Below are 20390 nucleotides of genomic sequence, written 5' to 3'. Positions count from 1 at the left end.
CAGAACCCCGCTGCTGGAGCGGGAAACCCGGTGCCTTCTCCGGCTCAGGTACTAATGGATCTTACAGACAAGATGACGGCACTGTTAACCGCTACGGTTGAACCGGCAGATCAAGCTCAGCATGATGCGGAGGTGGCGCAGTTAAAATTGGATCTAGTGAAAGCCAAGGAGTATCTGGCAGCAGAGGGGATCAGGATGGCTGCGGAAAGGGCGGCTCTCGACGCCCAAACCCAGTTGATTCAAGCGCAGTCCTTCCGATTAACGATGGATCAAAACGCGTCCAATGAGGTCCTGAGAAGGAGGCATCAAAAGGCCCAATCACGACTCCCTCCGGTTTACGATCCGCGAAACCTCTTCAACACGCCAGGTGCAGGGTCTAGTAACCTGCCAGGGGTCATAGTGCCCGGGTCTGGGACCCCTATTCAGCCACAAGTGATGGGGCCTCCCCAGGTGCCCCCTGCCCCGCCTCAGTACGTACCAACACCCCCGGGTCATTATAATAACCCGCTGGAGAACATGGTCGCCGCAGCGGCACGGCTGGCGGCTCTCCCAGTTGACAGCGACTCTCCGACGGCTATTGAAACCCGTCGGGTCAGGGAACTCCTTCAGACAGCACTGGCGCAGCAAGAGGCGTATTCCTACAGCCGAGACAGGATCCACTCGACCCCTCATCCAGGCCGGAGCCCGAGTTACAGCAGACACATGGTCTCAGCGACCGGTTCAAGTAACGTGCGACGCCATGACCCGCCCCCTGGCCATGGCCCGGTTCATAACAGAGCCTTTCACGCAGCAGACCAGGATAAAGCGCGGCAAGAGGCGGAGCAGGTGCCTCAATCGACGGCTTACCAGACCCCCCCGGCTTATCCGACGACTTCCGTCGACGTGGGTATCCCTACCAGGACTGGGGGTGTCCCTTGTTTAGTACCAGCTATCCGCAATGAGCGTCTACCCAAGGACTTCAAAGGCCCTAGGAAGGTGCCTAATTACACAGCAGACTTACAGCCTGCAGCCTGGATCGAGAGTTATGAGATGGCTATGGAGCTTCTGGAGGTCAGCGAGGCGGCCATGGCTAAGTATTTCACCATGATGTTAGATGGGACTGCCCGCACTTGGTTGAAAGGGCTACCACCGAATTCCATTGGGTCTTGGGCTGAGCTGAAAGCCCGATTCATCCAAAACTTCAAGGATACCTGTAGGCATTCTATGTCAATTGTGGATTTAATTAACTGCAAGCAGCAGGAGGGTGAGTCTACGACACATTGGGTTCGCCGGGTTAAGGAGATAATACATTCCTCGGATAATATGGACGCCGGCTCTGCATTCTTAATGTTGGAGCAGAATTGTCGTTTTGTGCCCCTAAAGATGAAACTCGGGCGGCTTAAGCGCGACTGCAATGATATGGGTACACTGATGGCGGCTCTTGTCAAGTACGCCGATTCTGATGGTACCAAGGACCCCGCTTCAGATGATGAAAGGACAGGGAAGGGAAAGAAGAACGGCAATGGCAAGGGTCCTCAGCATAACCCGGGGAACCAAGGAGGAGGCAAGCGCAAGGCCGACGGCAGCCTAGAGTTTGTGGCCAATGCCAGCTCACAAGGGAATAACCAGCGACGTAAGGGGAGGCCCCCTCCCCGGGGCGGCGGGTCAGGCCCGACGCTGGAGCACCTGTTGAATGAGCCTTGTCCAAGGCATGGCTCTAGAGAGAAGCCAGCGACTCATCTATGGAAGGACTATGCAATCATGAAGGCCTTTAAGAATTACAATGGCCCGGGCGGCGGCTCAGGCGCCGGCGGTTTTCATGGCCCGGGCGGCGGCTCAAATTCCAATCCTTCGAACGGTCAAGGGGGCTTTAATCAGCAGTCTGGCCAGGGTCACCAACAGCAGCAGGGGGGTTATCAGACCAATCCCAAGCAGCTTAGCGGTGGACAGTACCATGTATTCACCACCAGTCTGTGTAAGCGAGACCAGAAGCTTCATAAGAGGGCCGTGAATGCTGTCGAGCCGGCGGTTCCACGCTACTTGCGGTGGTCTGAGCAGCCTATAGTGTGGAGTAGAGAGGATCACCCACCCCGGGTAGACAATCCGGGTCACTTGGCCTTAGTGGTGGCTCCTCAGGTGGGAGGATATAAGTTCACTAAGGTGCTCATGGATGGAGGCAGCAGCATCAACATCCTCTATTATGAGACTTTTCGCCGTATGGGATTGGTTGATAAGAACCTCAGCCAGTCAAACACTATCTTCCATGGTGTGGTACCTGGGAAGTCGGCTTATCCAGTCGGCAAGATCGAGTTGGAAGTGGCCTTCGGAGATGAAAACAACTACAGGGTGGAGAAATTGACCTTTGAGGTGGTCAAGATAAGAAGTCCATACCATGCTATATTTGGGCGGCCGGCTTACGCCAAATTCATGGCACAGCCGTGTTATGTTTACTTACAACTCAAAATGCTGGGTCATAATGGGACCATTACGGTTCACGGTAGCCGGAAGGTGGCCTTGGAATGTGAGGAAGGCGATGCAGCTTATGCAGAATCTGTTTGCGCAACAGAGGAGTTGAAGTTTTACAAGGACAATGTTGACCCCACTGATATGACCTCTTTGAAAAAGCCGACTACGGAGCATGAGCCGGCAATGAAATTTAAGTCGGCTGATGAGACTAAACTCATTGATTTCACTCCAGGAGATTCATCTCAGCAGTTTAGCATCAGTGCCAACCTGGATCCAAAATAGGAAAGCACGCTCATCGAGTTCATCCGTGAAAATAGGGACATCTTCGCATGGAAACCTTCGGACATGCCAGGTGTACCTAGAGAACTCGCTGAGCACACTCTCAATGTTGATCCGAAATTTAAGCCGGTCAGGCAGTTCCTTCGGCGGTTCAATGAGAAGCGGCGGAAAGCTATTGGTGAAGAGGTGGCCCGGCTCTTGGCGGCCGGGTTTATTGTTGAAGTCTTTCACCCGGAGTGGTTGGCTAACCCGGTGCTCGTGCTCAAGAAGAATGGCACTTGGCGGATGTGTGTGGATTATACGGACTTAAACAAGGCATGTCCGGCTGATCCTTTTGCCCTCCCCCGTATTGATCAAATTATTGATGCTACGGCAGGTTGTGCGCGCTTAAGTTTCTTGGATGCTTATTCCGGATATCATCAAATTAAAATGGCAGTTAAGGACCAGGAGAAGACGGCGTTCATCACTCCCTTTGGAGCCTTCTGCTATGTGTCTATGCCCTTTGGACTCAAGTGTGCACAGGCGACTTACCAGCGTTGTGTACAGAACTGCCTTCATAAACAGATTGGGCGCAATGTTCACGCTTATGTGGACGATATTGTGGTCAAGTCCATAAAGGAGGAAACCCTGATAGATGATTTAAGGGAAACCTTTGATAATCTCCGGGTCTACAAGATGATGCTTAACCCGGCCAAGTGTGTTTTTGGTGTTCCTACAGGCAAACTTTTGGGTTTCTTGGTTTCTGACAGAGGCATTGAAGCTAACCCGGAGAAGATCAAAGCCATCACCTCCCTAGCTAAGCCGGCGTGTATAAATGATGTTCAGCGCTTGGCGGGTCGCATCGCTGCTTTAAGCCGGTTTGTAAGCCGTTTGGGTGAGAAGGCCATGCCATTATATCAGTTGATGAAGAAAACTGATAACTTTGTCTGGAATGATGCAGCTAATACCGCTTTTGAGGATTTGAAGAAGCAGCTGGCAGAGCCCCCAGTCCTTGCTGCTCCGGTTGATAAAGAGCCCTTATTACTGTACGTGGCGGCGAACACACGAGCCGTCAGTGTGGCTGTGGTGGTGGAACGCAAGGAAGAGGGTAAGGAGCATCCGGTTCAGCGGCCGGTTTATTATGTCAGCGAAGTGCTTATCGATTCCAAACAGCGGTATCCACATTGGCAGAAGCTTGTTTATGGTGTGTTCATGGCAAGCCGGAAGCTTAAGCATTATTTCCAGGGTCATCCCATAACCGTGGTCAGTTCTGCCCCTCTTGGTGATATCATTCAAAACAGAGAGGCCACAGGGAGAGTGGCTAAGTGGGCTATCGAGCTCGGACCTCATGGTCTCAAATATGTGCCACGCACTGCTGTTAAATCTCAGGCCCTGGTGGATTTCATCAATGATTGGACAGAGTCACAAGTGCCCGAGCAAAAGCCGGATAACACATATTGGACTATTCACTTCGATGGGTCCAGGCAGTTGGAGGGCTCGGGGGCTGGAGTTGTATTGGCTTCCCCTAAAGGTGACAAGTTCCATTATGTGCTACAATTGATGTTTCCTTGCACTAACAATGCGGCTGAGTACGAGGCCTTGCTCCACGGTCTTCGGATGGCTAAGGAGATGAGCTTGAGCCGGGTCAGGTGTTTCGGTGACTCAGATTTGGTGGCTCAACAAGTATCAGGCAAGTGGGACTCTAAGGACCCTCTCATGGCGGCTTATCGCCGCGAAGTTGATGCCATTGCTGGGCACTTTCAGGGCTACCAAGTAGAGCACATTGATCGCAGGAAGAACGAGGCGACTGATGCTTTAAGTCGGCTAGGCTCTCAGCGAAAGCCGGTGCCGCCTAATACTTTCTTGGATGTCCTGTATAATCCTTCTGTTAAGCTGCCTACAGAGGAAAACTTGGCTGTCCCCGACCCGGAGGCACAACTGGTGGCGGCTCTCCATATCATACCAGACTGGACAATGCCCTATCTGGCTTACATGACCCGGGGCGAGTTACCTGAGGATGAAACTTTGGCCAGGCAAATAACCCGGCGGGCTAAGTCAATGATCGTTATCAATGGTGAGTTGCACCACCGCAGTGTTACGGGAGCGTTTCAGCGTTGTGTTTCCCCTGAGGAAGGTCAAGAGATCTTGCGTGAAATACATGAAGGGGATTGTGGCCATCACGCCGGCTCAAAGTCTCTTGTGGCCAAGGCTTTTCGTCATGGTTTTTATTGGTTGACGGCTCATGCTGATGCAGAGGACTTGGTCAGTAAGTATGACGGTTGCCAAAGGTTCTCGCGACGGGCTCATGTACCGGCTCAAGAGCTGAGGATGATCCCAATTACTTGGCCCTTTGCGGTCTGGGGGCTGGATATGGTTGGGCCTTTCAAAAGATCCAAGGATAAGAAGACCCACCTTTTGGTGGCAGTTGACAAGTTTACCAAGTGGGTTGAAGCGGAGCCAGTTAGCAAGTGCGATGCAGCCACGGCGGTTCAGTTTATGAAAAAGGTGATCTTTCGCTTTGGTTTTCCACACAGCATTATAACTGACAATGGCACCAATTTATCCAAAGGCGCCATGGAGGAGTTTTGTCAACGAGAGCATATCCGACTTGATGTTTCCTCGGTGGCTCATCCTCAATCCAATGGTCAGGTGGAGAGAGCTAATCAGGAGATTCTGAAGGGCATCAAGCCCCGGCTTTTGGTCCCTTTGCAACGGACTCCGGGTTGTTGGGTGGAGGAGTTGCCCTCCGTGTTATGGAGCATCAACACTACTCCTAACAGGTCTACAGGTTTTACGCCTTTCTTCATGGTTTATGGGGCAGAAGCAGTCCTCCCCAGTGACATCCGTCATGACTCACCTCGAGTGGCGGCTTACGTTGAGGCGGATAATGAACAGGCGCGCCAGGATGCTCTTGACTTGTTGGACGAACAGCGTGATGTGGCAGCAGCCCGTTCAGCGATTTACCAACAAGACCTGCGCCGTTATCATAGCCGCCGGGTTAAATCCTGGGTCTTCCAGGAAGGTGATCTCGTGCTTCGGCTCATCCAGGATCAAACAGATGCGCACAAGCTATCCCTGCCTTGGGAAGGGCCCTTTGTGGTCAGCAAGAATTTGCACAACGGGTCATATTACCTCATTGACATTCGGGAGCACAAAGATTCACGTAAGTCGGAGGAAGAGACCCGAAGGCCGTGGAACGTAGCTCAGCTTCGGCCTTACTACACTTGAGCCACCGGCTCTCGTCATGTACATATTTCTCTCAGCCATGTATATATTATGATAAGCAAATAAAGCAGGTCCTCTGTCCTTTTTCCTCCTCCAAATATGTACGTATCGTTTTTCATTACAAGATTACATGATAACTTGAAGGAGGATCCAGTTTATGATTGTGTTCGAATCTAGCTGTAAGCAATAAGGTCACTTGGGGGCTTCCTGTTCAAACATGGGTTGTATTCGAACCAAAGAGAACATAGCTGTCGATACCCATTTGATTGGCAAAGTGCCGAGCTCATTGGGAGGTTTCCTTTGGTCATATTTGAATCATAAGTTTAACCCCTCTGAGAACCGACGTGGATCGTATTCGAATCAGCATCGTTAAACAATTCTTAAAATCACTTGGGGGCTTCCTGTTCAAACATGGGTCGTATTCGAACCGAAGAGAACATAGCTGTCGGTACCCTCTTGATTGGCATCGCCACACCCACTGGGGGATATATGATCGCATTCGAATCCTAGCATAACCCCTTTGGGCCGGGTCTCTGGTCGTATTCGAACCGGAAGCCCCTAAGTTCCTCTGCTTTATAGTAAGTTCTGTCTGTTTATTTCCAAGTGTGTACGGCCGGGTCTCACTTTGCCGGCTTAACTTTGGTTTACAGTATTCGCTGAACACAATGGGTGTTATTAAGGCAGGTAAACCGGAATTGCGGTACCAACCTTCCTACCCGGGTTATCTAAGCCGGAAGTATGCTTGCAGGCCGCTAAGTATGTTATTACGGCTGTATTTAGGATATTATTGAAGACCAGTCCTTTTTTGATTCATGTTCCGGGTTATTTAAAAATCCTATGATTCTCAGGACGGTAAGCCGCCTCAAGGATTGTGATTTGTCTTTCTCTGCAGGATAGTTACAGGTAACTATTTTGAGAGCAAGGAAAACAAATGATTACTTATGACCCGGAGAAACATCAAGGAGACAATTTCAACAGACTTCAGAATTCAAGGCGTGCACGATGGCACGACAAAGATAAAGTATTGGTCCTACTCTATTACAAGACTCATTGAGTCCAAAAGGGTGAGGCATTGTTTGCTAAGCCGCCAGCCAAGTTACGACGCTTGTTGAGTTGAAGTCTCCGGCTCGTTCCTATCTTCTCCTCCGGCTGATCCCAAGACCTGGAAAGTTGATGACTTCCAGTCGATGCCACTGAGAGCTTTGAATTGGGCTTCCTCGTCAATTAACCCGGCCGGGTCAATCTCCGGGGCGAAGGTGTGCTGACGAGCCGGCGGGATCAAGTTAAGGGCTTCATAGCGCGGAGTAGGGATCCTCTGATTTTCTGCATCGTAGCCCGGCTGATACTTGGTCAGATCTGTATCGTTGCCAATCAGAGTGGCCACCGGGCGTACGGCCTTCACGCAAGCTACGAAGTCCTTCTGATCGAAAGCGGAGCCGTCTTCCTTCAGGCTTGGATAGCCAAGGGAGATGTCCGCCGGGTCTAACTCTGGCAGGAACGCCTTGGCCCGGCTCAGCGCGGCGATCGCTCCGGCTCTTGCAGAGGCCCGTCGCATCTCTTGGATCCGTTGAGGCAGAACGGTGAGCCGGCGAAGGACTTCTGCCAGGTGAGTCGGCACCTCGTTGGATAGGGCCACCACAGCTAAGGCACGCTGTGACCCGGTGTAGAGCTGCTCCACCAGGGTATACACGGCCTTCAGCTTGGTTACCATGCTCTGGTTGAGGTTGGCACTTCTGGGACCTGTTTACAGAATCAGATAAGCCGCCGATAAGTATGAATTATGAGATATAAACATTCTAAACTTGATGAAAGCCGGTGAGGCGACTTACCGAAGATTGCGGCCACCATCTGGGACACCTGGCGCTTTAGGCCGGAGAGCTCGGCGGTCTTCTCGGAGAGAGTCTTCTCCGCCTGTTCAGCCCGGTTCAACAATGCGGCCTTCTCTTCGGCCCACGCCTTCCGCTCAGCGTCAAACTCCGTCTTCAGCTTCTCTTGAGCGGCGATGCTAGACACAAATTTGGCATTTGCCTTCCGGGTCTCCATCTCTTGCATCTTCAGCCGATTCTTGAGATCAGCCATGTCAGCCTCTAGCTTCTTGCCAGCAGCCTGCATACATTTCCGGGTTATGACATGAACAGTTACTATATAATTTTCAAGTCCCAAGCGTTTTCCAAGCAAAAACACTTGGCACTTGGGGGCTAATGCATATTGAACGTTTCTATCTACAAATGGCCGGTTCAATTGGGTAAGCCGGAACCTAAGTCTACAACATATTCACTCATAAGTCGTCGACTTGGGGGCTAGCATGGTAAAGGTAACTATGCAGTAAGTACGAGGACAGCAGAATGATACCTCAGATTTCTGCTGGATCTGGTTCACCATGGCAACCTCTGCGTCCCGGCTCTTGTGCACTTGGCTGATGTAGCCAGAGATGAGCTCTCCAATGCTCAGGTTGGTGTGGTCGGAGAGGTCCAGGTTCACCCGGTGGGGCTGCAGCAACTCCCCCTTAGCGGAGCACTTAGCCAGTGCGGTAGGTCTCCCCGGCTCAACAAATTCTGTCCGGGTGATTACCACGTCCGGATCATTTGCTGGTTGAGCCGAGCCGGAGGCCTCCGGGTTAGCAGACGCTTCGGCAGCTGCCTTGTTAGTTGGAGCGGCGGCTTCGGGAGCGGAGGCAGCTGGCGGTTCTTGATCTGCTGCCTCCGGCTCAGGCAACTCCGGCTCTTCGATTGGCTTGGCTTTCTTCGCCCTCTTGGTGAGTTTGGCTTGGGTACTGAAAGGACAGAAACATTAAGCACAAAAAGGGTAAGTAAAGACAAGTATAACATGAGATGGTTGTCATTACCCGGGCGCGGTCTTGAAAGCCGGAAGACTCGACTGCATAGAGTCGCCCGAAGAGGGGGAGGTCTCCTGATAATTTGAGTCAGAGGAATTGAGTGGCTAACGGATAACACCCGCCAACGGATGAAAAGGGTACAAGTGAGAAATAACCTCAGTTCGGCGCTTCCTCGATGCGTCAGGTAGCCCGGAGGAGAGGTCGGTGTCTTTGTTGGTCTGGGTGTGACGCCGGCTCTCATGAACCTGTCGCTTCAAAATAAATTGAGGATCTTGATAAGCTAAAGGATGTGAAAAGCTTACTTTCCGGGTTACCCTTCGGACTTTCAGCCTTGGCAAGGGCTCCGAGTCGGAGGAAAGTGACATTACCTCTTCAACCACCGGGTTACTGGCTCCGGTGTCATCCTGTTGATGAACAAGTGTTGGTAAGGCGGACAAGAAATAAACAATAAACACAACAAAGAGCTGACAGGTTCAGGGGTTACCTCTGACTCGGAGCTGTCGCTTAATTGCATCAGCTCCGAAGCAGTTGGCCTACTCCCCTTCTTGCGGGGAGCGGCTTTCTTGGCGGCTTTCTTCGCCTTTCTGGCCTTCTTGGCCGCTTCGTGGTCATATTTGACCCGCCAGAACTTGTCATCAGCCTGAAAGAATACAATGAGGTTTTCTTAAAAATGATTCAGATGAAGGTTATGTCCAGATAAGATGCTCAGATCAGCGGCTTACCGCTGGGGCTGGGTTGGTCTTGCAGAAGGGGGCTAACCCGGTCCTTCCGCAGTCTGCCAGGCTCTCGTTCAAGAGAGCCTTGGTCATCTCCTCTGCAACGTCTTCAGGAAGATCATTGCGGCTGTGTCTCTGAGGGTCGTCCTTTCGGCCCGTGTACTCACACATTAAGCCGGGGCGGCGGCTCAATGGGATCACCCGCCACGAGATCCAGACCCGGACCAGATCGATTCCATTCAGACCATTGCCCAGGAGAGCCTTGATCTTGTTGATAGTGGGGAGCAGAGGTTGGCGCTCCGCTTGAGTCAGCTTGTCTGACAGTGGGTGAGTCGGCTCCAGGCGTGAGGGGCGAAAGCCGGGGAACGGACTTTCATCAGCCGGCGACGTGTCTTGGCAGTAAAACCACGTCAGATTCCAGTCCTTGGGGTGGCTGGGCGGCTCTGCGTAAGGGAAAAGGCAGTCCCTTCGCCGCTGAATGGAGATGCCACCTAACTCTAGACTTGGCCCATTGGCGCACTCATTCTGACGGTTCAAGTAAAAAAGCTCTCTGAAGAGCAGCAGACTAGGTTCTTCTCCAAGGTAAACCTCGCAGAACACTTGGAAGTTGCAGATATTGGACACTGAGTTGGGTCCTATGTCCTGCGGCCGCAGATCGAAGAAATTCAGAACGTCTCTGAAAAACTTTGAACCGGGCGGGGCGAAGCCCCGGCTCATATGATCCGCAAAAATCACTACCTCCCCGTCCTTTGGCTGTGGTCTCTCTTCTGATGGGTCAGGGGCACGGTAGGACATGATGTCCTTCTTGGGCAGATATCCAGACTTAACAAAATCCGCTAGGGTCTCATTGGTGACATTGGACCTCATCCAGTTGCAAGTAATGGAGGCTTTGGGAGCTTTGGGAGGCATGGTGAAAGTCGGCAGTCTATGATAAAAGGAAAAACGTCCGGGTTAATTATGAGTCATAAGAAATCTACAGTTCAATGTCAAGATGGCGGCTTATGAAGGGGACTAATGGTATACATTTAAGTGCATCGGGCTATTTAAGCCGCCGAGGGATTGAGAGTAATTTGATTGTCTACAGGCCTTATCACGGCTAAGCCGGAAATTTTATGGCGCATGGTTTTCTTTAAGCCGGAAGGTTCTACGGCGCGTGGTTTCTTTAAACCGGAACTGTAAACCGCCGAGATTCAATGATTGCAGTTTTTTACTAAGTGTGGTAAAACAGGTTTCACACATCGCAGTAAAATTTTTGGATCAAAATGGTCGGGTAAAAGAAAAGTTTCTAGACCTAGAAACAGACGCGAGGAGGTTCTTGAGCTTGAACAAGGCTCTTATGCAGTAAAAAGAGGGATATTTGCATGTGAAATGGGTCTTCAACGTCTACCGCAGTAAGTCTATACAGAGCTAAGATCAAAAAGTGGCAGTAAAATTCAAATCTACTCAGAGCCGCGATTAACTACGAAGAATAGAGGAAGAACTATGAAGCCCTAGTGCGGATCTGCCCTATGGAATGGCGAGGACTCACCGGAGCTGAAGAGGAGCGGAGGTTGCCGCCGTTTGTCTGGACCGAGTCAGGGTGATGCAGCGGCCAAGGTTGACGAAGTCCGGGGGCGCGACGGCGGTGGCAGTAGCAGAGCTCGGGCAGGGGAGCAGTAGCGCGAGGAAGAAGATGAAGGAGAGAGAAGTGGCTGCAAGCCCGTCGGGCCGGCCTATTTATAAGGCGAGTTCATAAGTGGGCGCAAGAATCAAGGAGACCACGGCGTGGTCATCTCCCCACGAAACGCCTCGATTTTCGGGATGACAGTAAAGAAAAAGATCCGTTGCGGATCTGGCGGAGTAAAAAACGAGCTTAATGGAAGATGACGTCATGGCGGATTACCGGCCAGAGGATGATGTCATGCCGGGTTATGGCCTTCACACAATTGTAAGCCGGAGGTTTTCTGTCGAAGGAATGGAAGATTGACATGAGCCGGCTCAAATCAATCTGGGGCCTAATGTTGAGGATATAGACCTTAGAGTCACCCGCCAGGAGGGGCCGGGTTACTCATATGGACATTGCCAGAAGCCTGGCGCCAAGCTTGAAGACGGTGGGCCAAAGATGGGCTTAAGACCCGGATATGGCTTAAGGCCCGTAGTTGCAATCATTGTTATGGTAGAACTTGTAGTGTAAGGCAAGAATAGTTGAGAGTCCGAGCCGGACACTCTTATGAGCCGGCCGGGACTCTGAGAGATGCAGGGCGTCAGCCTCCGTATATAAAGGGACGACCCGGCAGCGGTTTAAGGCAGAGAACAATCCCATCGAGAGCCGGGCATAACAGTTTAGCTCCCTGGTGATCGTAACCCTAATCAATACCACCTCAAACTGGACGTAGGCTTTTACCTTCACCGTAAGGGGCCGAACCAGTATAAACCCTCGTGTTCCTTGTCCCGCATTAACCCCTTCAATCTTCCTAGCTGCGATGGCTCCACGACTAAGTCCTAACTCAAGGACATCTGCCGTGACAATTCCACGACAGGATCTCTTGAGGAGACTTAGCTCTAGAATTATTTGAGTGAAGGAATATCATGATAGAGCTCTTGAGGTGGCCAATGTTTTTGAAACTAAGAATGGGAAGCTTGAATTTGCGCATGCTAAACTCCTTGAGGACTTTGGGCACCTCGAAAATGGCTTAAGGGTCATTAAGAGTGAGCTCATCAAACTCACCGAGGCTCATGCTCAACTTAAAGCTTCATATTCTAAAGAGCTTGCCAAGTTGCCTTCTCCTCTTGCTATTATTGATGATACTTGTGCTACTAACTCTATTTCTAGTGAATTTTTTTGAAGGAGAATGTTGAGCTAAGGGCTCAACGTGAGTTGCTATCTAGCAATTATGAGAAATTAGAAGAAATCCATGTAAAGCTCACAAGCTCTCATGATGATCTTCTAGTATCCCATAATGTGTTAAAGATAGCTCATGAGGCTATGATTATCAAGGTAACATCTAGTGAGTCTCATGTGGATACTAGCACTAATTCAAGTCAAAATGCTATCTTTCCATGTGCTAGTCCTCGTAATTCATCTATGCATAACATTGGCACATCTTGTGATGAATTTCTTTCCTTGCCTTGTTGCTCTAATGATGAAGCTTATACTTCCTCTAGCACTTGTGTTGATACTAACCACGTAGAGGAAATCAAAGAGCTCAAGGACCAAGTCACTTCTTTGAAGAAAGACTTGGAAAAGTGTCATGAAGGGAATGTCGGATCTCGGGTTCCGGCAAAACCCTCAAGGTTCGAACACTGGGGTGCGCGCGGAGATTTCCTCCCTACCGATCTATGCCCTAGCTTGCTAAGATCTCGCGGACGAACTCGAAGAACTCACAACACAAAGACACAAGATTTATACTGGTTCGGGCCACCGTTGTGGTGTAATACCCTACTCCAGTGTGGTGGTGGATGGATTGCCTCTTGGGCTGATGATGAACAGTACAAGGGGAAGAACAGCCTCCTGAGGTTGAGGTGTTCTTGAGCTTGGGTATGGCTAGGTTTAGCTCGGGGTCCGATTCGTTCTCCTCCTACTGTGGTGGCTAGTTCTACTTATATAGGCCCAGGTCCTCTTCCCAAATATTGAGCGGGAAGGGAGCCAACAACGGCCAATTTGAAAGGGGACAACTAGTACAGCTTATCCTGACAAAAGCGGTCTTCGCCTGCAAAAGGCTCTAGTGGTGACGCCATCTTGGGCTCCATGGTGACCTCCGTCTTGCCGTCCCGCTGGTCTTGGTCTTGTTGCACCGATATGGAAACCTTTGCTTGATGCCTCGGTACTCCGTGCCCGCGCTTGCCTCCTTAGCACCAAAGAGGAAACAAGGACACTGCGCGCACTGGCGCCCACCTGGCGCCCACCTAGTCTTGATCGTCATGGCTCACGTCACGAGAGCCTCGCGAGGTTCGCCCTGCCTTGATATCTCCGCTCCTCGCGAGGCAGCCTGATGAAGCCGCTGCTGAGGAGGTCTTGGGTCGTCCGCCTCACGAGGCTTGGTCCCTCGCGAGGGTCTTGAGTGTCTCGCTAATGAAGACGGGCCGTACAGGCCTGCTATCATAGCCACGCCGTGGGCCGCAGGCAGGCAAGTCTGGGGACCCCCGTTCCTAGAACGCCGACAGTAGCCCCCGGTCCCAAGGCGCGCTCGAGCTTGGCTTCAAGGCGAAGCCAAAGGTCAAGCGCGGAGCGCCATGGGCCCCAAAAGCCTGCGGCCTCAGTCGACGCGTGGCGTTTGATTGGATGTGGGTGTCTCCGCTTCCCCATGCTGCCTCGGCAACTGCTCGACTTGACATGTCCCTGCGACATGCAAGGAAAATCATCATTACCTGTGATCGTGGGAGGCGCCAGTTGGCCTTCTTCTGCTATAACTGGGGAGGGGGGCAGAGCCCCTGTCGCCCATCCCTTCGCGGTTCGCTTGATTCTCCCTCCTTGCTCCTCTGCTTAGCAACCATGGCGCCCATCCGAAGGTTTTCCGCTGAAGAGAAAGGAAAAGTTCCCTGCGATTATCCAGGCCCGCTTCCGCCGAAGAAGAGGCCGGTTCACCGTCATGACGAAGCGGCGATGCAGGTGGTGACGAGGCCCTGGTGCGAGCGGCCTCCTCCAGGGTATCCGCTACCCTTGTACGCCTGAGCCAAGGGCTCGGGAGGAAGGAGCGACAAGCGGCGCCGCTCGCACCGCGTCCGCGGTCGTCGTGCGATGGCGGTACGCGCTGTTGCTCTCGGAGTCCACGCTGCGAATTCTTCGCGCGAGCTTGTGCTATGGGCGCCGATGCCCCCAAGCTCTTGGATCCACTTCCCGCGGTTCTTCTCCGACATGATGCCGCCGAGGGGCCCCTCGAGCTCTGGCTGCAGTATGCTAACTGCAACGCTCCGGCGACCAGAGCAGAGATCAAAACGGTCCCCACCGGCAAGATCTTCATGACCCACGGCTGGGGTGAGATCGCGCAGGTTTGCCGTGCGAGAGGCGCCCTAGCGATCCACTTCGAGTATGATGGTGCCTCCACGCTTTTCTTCAAGGTCTTCGACGCAGAGGGCCGCCGCCTGGAGTGTTGCCCTGGAGGGGAGCGCCGGGATGACGTGCGCTCCGCTCGTGGCTACTCCAGCAGCAGCCCCTGGGAGTCCAGCGGTTCTCCCGAGCTCTACAAGACTCCGGAGACGAGCGACGACAGCTACGTCCCCCCGAGCACTTGTCGTGCCAGGAGCCGGGCTGCGGCGTCCAGCCGCCGCCACCGCTGATCTGGATGGGGTTGGCGCCGGCCTCCCGTGGCCCACTGTTGATGATGGCGTCCACCACGGGAGGGTGTAGATCGGATTCCTCTAAGTTTTAGTCTTTTGTTCCCTGCGAAGAATGGCGGAGTACCCCGTGGGGGCGTGTAAAGGGTCTGTAATGTCTTTTGTGTACGTTTTCCTTATTATGAAAATTTGCGAACGCATGTCCTGTTAAGGCTCGGTCTCCCCTTTCCATCCTCGCGATAGCTTGTTGCTCTACGCTGACAGGTCCCAGTCCCCAGGCAGGCTACAGCCATCGCTGGTATGCCAGGTTGCGTGCCGTGGCCAAGGCCAGGAGGTGTGCGACCAGAGGTCCAGTAAGAGCCCCTGAGGCGCGATGCTCAGGAGGTCCCCTTTAGCGCTCAAGCAGCCATGGTAAGGCAAGAAAGGGAGGCGACGTGGCCGCAACGGGGCTGCAGCGTGCGTGACCCTTAGGCTCCATCAATCAGTCGATCTGAGCGCGAGACTTATCTTGGCGGTTTGGGGTCGATTCCTTGCGTTGTGCAAGGCTGGCGCGCAAGCTTCCGCAGCATAGCTAGGTTGGGCCCATACGAGTCTCCCTCCTCCCGTGCTCTCCTCAGTGCTCTACGTCCTCAGGTCCCGGCCCTCAAGCGAGCTCAGCCGCCGCTGGTATGCCAGGTCGCGATGCCGTGGTCAAGGCCAGGGGGTGAGGGCTGGAGAGCCAGTAAGAGCTCCTGAGTCGTGATGCTCAGGAGCCCCCCTGCTATCCTCCTCACGAGATCCCTGCGAACCAGCATAAGGAGAAGAGGAAGCTCGCGGTGCCGCCTGCTATCCTCCTCATGAGATCCCTGCGAACCAGCATAAGGAGAAACATGGTTTGTCGTTATGGTTGCCAGCCTGCCACTGGCTGCTCCGCGAAGAAATGGAGGCACTGAGGGCCTGGTGAGGTGACGTGCGCGGAGCGTGCCGCGAGCCAGAGCTCGACCACTCAGGTTTGGCAACGCGGCAGGGACGGACCCATGCACCAGCGCCGTGCCCGTGTGAGTAGCCCCTGGGTAAGGTGATAGTCAAGCAGGCGACAGTCATGGATAGGTTAAGCATGAAAGGCAGATCAGCTTGGGTAAACGCAGAAAGGTACACGCCACTGGGTCAGGCCCGAGCGGCTTGGGGATGATGCAGCCCGAGGGGCGCCCCTAGGACGGTAAGCTAAAGACATAAGCAAAAGGGATACATGCCACAGGTACGGACCCACGCGGCCTGGGAATGATGCAGCCCGAGGGGCGCTCCCAGCTGAATGAACTCGGAAAATGTCACCTGGTTTTGTTGATGAAGAGTTGTCGGAGCAGCCGAAGGTACGTGGGGACGGGGTCGCCCCTCACGAGCCACCAGGGTCCTGAGCCTCGGGAGGCTCTGGGGGCTCAGGTGGTTCCTTGAGGACCGTCTCCATCTCTGCCAAGACGACGCGGTGCCTGGCCTCCTGAGTCGCCAAGGTGCACCGCAAGTTGCGCTGGTAGACGAACGACACGCTCGGCAAGCCAAAAGGCATGCGAATGTAGCTGTGCGGCGGACCCTCGCACCGGCCCACGTGCGAAGGCCAGAAAAGCTCCCGAGAACTGTTGAGCCCTGGGACGTCGATGCAGACGCGCAGCTCGGCATCCTCGCCTGGATAGGGAGCTGCGCCTTGCGAGTGGCGGTCGCCGCGCATGGCCCTTGCGTCTTGTATTTCCTGAGAGGTCTTGGTGATGAATTCCTGAGCGGTGGGCGCTCCTGGCCCTGTGTTCTCCTGAGGGAAACGTGCCATGAAGCACACCTCCAAGTGGTGCCCGAGCGCCTCCCTCGTGATGTGGGAAAGGTCTGAGGCCCTCAAGGAGAGAGCCCCCGAGCCCTGCCCGAGGAGGGCGCCGGGCGTGCCTTCCTATGCGATGGAGGGAGGCGCCCCTGGAGCGGGCGCTGATCCTGACGAGGCTCCAGCTGCGTTGCCGCCCTCCTGAGGCCCGGCACGGTGCATCTGCTTCTTCTTCTTGGGGATGGCCTCTAGAGGGCCCTCGCCCTTGCTGTCGGGGTCATCGATTGCTGCAGCTTGAAAGGCACGCTCGAGGGAGCACACCGCGTCTCTTTCTTCGCATGGGACTGTGATGATTCCGCCGCTTCCTGGCATCTTGAGGATGTTGTAGCCGTGGTGGGTCACTGCCATGAACTTGGCCAGGGCTGGATACCCTAGGATGGCGTTATACGGCAGACGGATGTGCACGGCATCAAAGTCGATGAGCTCGGTGCGGTAGTTCTTGCGTTCTCCGAAGGTGACAGGGAGGCGGACCTGCCCTATCGGTGTGGTGGAGCCGTCGGTCACTCCTGAGAAGGGCTTGGTAGGCTGAAGCTGGTCATATGGCACTTGGAGGTTGTCGAACGTGTCGACGGACAGGACGTTGAGCTCCACGCCGCCGCCGATGAGAGTCTTGGTGACTTGCACGTTGCTGATAACTAGTGAGCAAAGCATCGGGAGGGCGCCAGCGGTGGCTGCACACTTGAGCTGATCTGCCGAGTTGAAGGTGATGGCGCACTGGGACCACCTGAGCGGGTGCGCGACTTCAAGCTTGGGGAGGACTGCATTCACTTCACGAGCAAACTGCTTAAAGATACGCTGCGAGGCTGGGGCCTGGGCTCCGCCCAAGATGCAGGCGATAACACGCGGCTCCTGGAAGCCCCCAGCCCCCTCGTCTTGATGGTGGTCATCATTCCTTCTTGGCGGTGGCGGCAACGAGGGAAGACCGGCGTTGCCCTGAGGACAATCCTCACGAGGCTGGTCCCTCCAGGCGCCCTCGTGAGGATGATCCTGCCAGCGGTCCTCACGAGGCCTGTCGCGCCACTCCTGGCGCGGGCCACGGTCGTCCCAGCGCCCGCCACCACGTCCTCCTCCTCGGTCGTAGCCCCGGTCGCCGCGCTCGGGGCGTCGACCGAAGCGTCCTTCACGAATGGCTCTGAGCTCTTGACAGTCGCTGGTGTTGTGGGTATTCAGGTTGTGGAAGGCGCAGAATGGTCGGCTGCTCTTGGATGACTCGGGCTGATCTCTGCGTCACTTGGTGTCCGGCTCCGCCACGAGCACGGCTGCTTCCTTGCGCTTCACGTCCTTGGCCTTGGCTTTCTTCTCCTCCGGGCCTGCAGCTGGCAGCTCGAGGAGGGAGAGGCGCCCTTCCTCAGCTCTTGCGCACTTGGTCGCCAGATTGAACAGCTCCTGAGATGTGCACATCTCCTCGTGGATAGCTAGCTCTTCCTTCATCTTGATGTCGCGGACGCCGTCAGAGAACGCGGAGATGATGGCCTCGTCCGTGACCTTGGGGATCTTGAGGCGAGTGTTGTTGAAGTGCTAGATGTACTTCTGGAGGGTCTCTCCTGGTTGTTGCTTGATGCGATGCAGGTCACCCGCGGCCGGCGGGCGGTAGCGAGTGCCCTGGAAGTTGGCGACGAAGCATTCGCGCATCTCGTCCCAGGAGGAGATCGAGTCCTGAGGCAGGTTCAGGAGCCACGAACGGGCGCCGTCTTTGAGTGCCATAGGGAACCAGATCGCCATGACTTTCTCGTCGCTCTTGGCCGCCTAGATGCTCGGCTCGTAGAGCTGCAAGAACTCCGCGGGTCGAGGGTGTCGTCATAGCGAGGAGGCAGATCTGGGTTGAACTTGCCCGGCCAAGCGACGCTACGCAGCTCGGGGGTGAAGGCGCGGCAACCGGACGTGGTCGCCGGGGCCCGTCTTGGAGGTGGAGCTTGGTCTTGACGCCCACGCGCTGCTACGGAAAGCGGCGCGGGGGCCTGCCGCGGCAGACGATCCTGGCCCGGTGGTGCAAGGAGTGGCGGAGCGTTCTCTTGCGGTCGAGGAACTTCTTGGCAGCTTCCTTCTTCATGCGTGGGTTCCGGACGCGGCGGATCGCATCGCGGTGGCGCACGCCATGGTGCCAAGGCGCCATCTTGGGGCAGAGGCGGTGGAGGCGCTCCGCGAGTTGCGTCGCCCGAAGCAGGCAGAGGGCCAGGCGGAGAGAGGGACGGCGCAGGGGAGCCCCCTGCGGCGCGGACAAGCTCGGCGATGCGGTCGAGCCAGTGCTCGTAGAGGTCGTCGACCGGGCGGTAGCGCAGGAGTTCGTGCGCCATGAGGAGCACGGCCCGTGCGTCCATGGGGGCGCGATGAGCGTGGGATGAGGAACCGGCCGGGGTCAGCGATGGAGTGGCGGTGCGGCCGTCCTGCCGCACTGAGGGGTGCAACGAGGACGCCTGGTGCTCGTTCACCGCCGGGCCAGTGGTGGCGTTGGCGGCGGGATACGGAGAACGACGAGGTGGCCCACCGACGGGAGCCGTTCGAGCGACGCGGGTGGCTAGGGCAGCCCGGCGCTCAGCACGAGCACGGCAAGCGTCCGCCATGGAGACGACAGAGCGACTGGACACGAACGATGGAAAGGAAGTTCCGGTGCACCCCTACCTGGCGTGCCAAATGTCGGATCTCGGGTTCCAACAAAACCCTCAAGGTTCGAACACTGGGGTGCGCGCGGAGATTTCCTCCCTACCGATCTACACCCTAGCTCGCTAAGATCTCGCGGACGAACTCGAAGAACTCACAACACAAAGACACAAGATTTATACTGGTTCGGGCCACCGTTGTGGTGTAATACCCTACTCCAGTGTGGTGGTGGATGGATTGCCTCTTGGGCTGATGATGAACAGTACAAGGGGAAGAGCAGCCTCCTGAGGTTGAGGTGTTCTTGAGCTTGGGTATGGCTAGGGTTAGCTCGGGGTCCGATTCGTTCTCCTCCTACTGTGGTGGCTAGTTCTACTTATATAGGCCATAGTACTCTTCCCAAATATTGAGCGGGAAGGGAGCCAACAACGACCAATTTGAAAGGGGACAGCTAGTACAACTTATCCTGACAAAAGCGGTCTTCGCCTGCAAAAGGCTCTGGCGGTGACGCCGTCTTGGGCTCCATGGTGACCTCCGTCCTACCGTCCTGCTGGTCTTGGTCTCGTTGCACCGATATGGAAACCTTTGCCTGATGCCTCGGTACTCCGCGCCTGCGCTTGCCTCCTTAGCACCAAAGAGGAAACAAGGACGCTACGCGCACTGGCGCCCGCCTGGTCTTGATCGTCATGGCTCATGTCACGAGAGCCTCGCGAGGTTCGCCCTGCCTTGATATCTCCGCTCCTCGTGAGGCAGCCTGATGAAGCTGCTCCTGTGGAGGTCTTGGGTCGTCCGCCTCACGAGGCTTGGCCCCTCGCGAGGGTCTTTAGTGTCTCTCTGATGAAGACGGGCCGTACAGGCTTGCTATCATAGCCACGCCGTGGGCCGCATGCAGGCAAGTCTAGGGACGCCCGTTCCCAGAACGCCGGCAGGGAAGTCCACACCCAACAAAATCTTGAGTGTGCAAAAATCCCCCAATGACAAAGGTGGACTTGGATTCAACTCCAATAAGAAGAAGAAGTCCAAGAGAAACAAGAAGAAGGGCCAAGAACAACTCAAGAATTCGGCCAAGATTATTTGCTTCAAGTGCAAGATTGAAGGGCATCATGTTAGATCTTGCCCTTTGAAGAAGAAGGCCATTAGTGACAAGCAACAAGGGAAGCGTCCACAAGTTCATTCTCATGCTCAACCTCAAGTTGAAGAAAGGCCTCTTCCCAAGAAA

The sequence above is a fragment of the Aegilops tauschii genome, chromosome 2 (assembly GCF_002575655.3).
Source record: "Aegilops tauschii subsp. strangulata cultivar AL8/78 chromosome 2, Aet v6.0, whole genome shotgun sequence".
NCBI lineage: Eukaryota > Viridiplantae > Streptophyta > Magnoliopsida > Poales > Poaceae > Aegilops > Aegilops tauschii.
This window is presented reverse-complemented; position numbering follows the sequence as displayed.